Below are 2015 nucleotides of genomic sequence, written 5' to 3'. Positions count from 1 at the left end.
AGAAAACCATTCTCTGGGAAATGAGAGTTAAAAAGGAGCAGTGGTAGAGGGTGGCCTCGGCCCAGCCTTGCCCTGGTGGGGAACATCCTGGTTTAATTGCCATCAGGCCTATCCAGCCCCTGCTAAGTTCATCCATTGGGAGCGCGGCCTATCAGGGCTGCAAATATGGCTTTTGGGCTCCATTAAGGCACAGAATCCAGGAAACCCCAGGCCAGGCCATGTCTCCTCTCCACTCTCCTACACAGAGGGGGAGCATGTCAGGGTCCCCAGAGGGCACTTCTTGCTTTCCTAGCTCACTACCGCCAGTCATGGATGGGGCGGGGGGAGAATGGTGGATGCTTTTGAATTTCCTGACTCTGGTGGCTCCATAGTCACATCTATGGTTTAAATCCCAGCCTGTCAGAGGCATAGAAATGGAACAGAGAGGAAACTGGCTTCCCAAAGTGACTTTCTTCCCTCCCTCCTCCGAAGCTGTGGGGTATAGGCCAGGTAGGGAGGTCTTGTGGCTGAGGGCACACGTCCTGTGGCAGGAAGATTACTTTGGCTGATACTCTGTTGTTGTTTTTTTTTCAGCAGGGGTAGCTGAAGAGAGGAAGAGCGTGGAGTCTAGTGGTAAACTGATTTAATTCCTGCCGAGAGGAGAGTGCACAGGCACTTTGATGTCCTGTGCCACCTAGGAAGGCAGCTGACTACTGGACAAGGCTCTGCTGGCTCCCTGTGCATTGCCCTTGGTGAGCGAGGTAGGTCAACTACAGGTGACTCTTCTCAGGGCGTGAGCAAGGTCCTGGGGCTCTGAAGGAAAGGCTCAGATTGCAGCTGCTCTTCACACCCTCTCTTTCTGCTTCTGTTGTCAGTGGGGTAGAACGTTTCTATCAGACCCTAGCTCACCAGCCTGGGATCCCTGTCTGGACGGAAGGATGGGTCAGGATAGAAAGATCGAAGGCCGGCGTCAGCCCCGGCTCATTGAGGGAGACCTGCTGATGGGCCTCACTGGGTCAGACCCTAGGGGTGATCTTCAGAACCTTCTGGAAGCAGTGCAGATGTGAGGGCCTGAGAGTGTGCCCCTCTCTCAAGGGCTCCTAACTCGGGTCTGATCTGCCTAGACTCACAGTCATGACAGCACCTGCCCACTCTCCTCTGTGGGTGTCCCAGGGAGGGGAAGCATGGGGCTTGCAGCGGGACCGTAGGTCCAGAGCACCTGTTTTGTGCCAAATACCGGAAAAGGAGGACTAGCACAGGCCACAGGGCCCAGGGTGTTGAAGCTGCAGAGGTTCGCTGAGGAGTGTATCACTGTGAGAAGCCTCCTGAGAGCTGTCATCAAGAGCTGCACAAGCACCAAGGTTGGAGGGGCTCATTAATTCTGCAGAGGCTGAAAGGTTTCAGAGAGGAGGTGACACTTTTCAGGGCCTGAGGGGTACTGTGGTGCGCCACCGGCGAAGGGAGGGGTACAGGCACCCTCAGCTGAGGAAGCAGGTGGGCTTCAGGGTCAGCCCCAAGGCCCAAGGTCCTGAGGGCCTGGTAGAGTGAGGCTGCCAGCCTATGTGTCCTGGGGAAGAGGCCAGAAAATTCAGGGAAAGGGGACAGTTGCCAAGGGTTGGGGGTCTCTTTAAGAGCTGGTCCCATCCCAGTGCCCTGTGAGTCCTGAACAGGAAAAGGGACCCACAACTTTCAAACAGGCATCAAGTAGCTGCTCTGTGACTGGAAAAGTTGATTCTGGAAGGTGAGTTGACCTGTGGCTGAGATTCTCCTGAGCTAAGCTTGCCGCTTACGACAGCTCTCCTTGCCCTGCTCCCATGCTGACTCCTGCACAGAATCCCTCTCCCCATCGCCCCCAACTCATTTGATGCCACTAAGTTCAGTGTGGCCTGAGGACCAAATTGCTCAGGGAAGGAAGGAACAAGGAAGAAGAGTCTGCTCTTCAGTTGGGGCCAGCAGGTCTCCTAGAATGCACTGGCACTTGGTCTCTTCCCTGGAAGAGCTTACTCCACAGGGCAGCAATTTCGATGGCAGTGGGG

At 55.4% G+C, this 2015-nt stretch overlaps 1 protein-coding gene across 4 annotated transcripts in view; it reads left to right on the top strand.

Moving 5' to 3' along the window:
* Positions 1-593: 593 nt before the first annotated feature.
* LOC120591555 (G-protein coupled receptor 183-like) overlaps positions 594-2015 on the top strand; it is a 5205-nt gene continuing 3783 nt past the window's right edge. The window contains exon 1 of one of the 4 annotated variants that reach the window (XM_039849052.1): positions 594-740. The gene's annotated coding sequence lies outside the window, so the exon portion shown is untranslated. Of the gene's footprint in view, positions 741-1280; positions 1341-1537; positions 1721-2015 lie in introns of those variants that run through there. The other 3 variants (XM_039849053.1, XM_039849054.1, XM_039849055.1) reach the window with 3 other exon arrangements.

The sequence above is a fragment of the Pteropus medius genome, unplaced genomic scaffold, assembly GCF_902729225.1.
Source record: "Pteropus medius unplaced genomic scaffold, Ma_sr-lr_union100, whole genome shotgun sequence".
Classification (NCBI taxonomy): domain Eukaryota; kingdom Metazoa; phylum Chordata; class Mammalia; order Chiroptera; family Pteropodidae; genus Pteropus; species Pteropus medius.
Note: the sequence above shows the minus strand (reverse complement) of the source record. Positions and strands in the feature narration are given on the sequence as shown.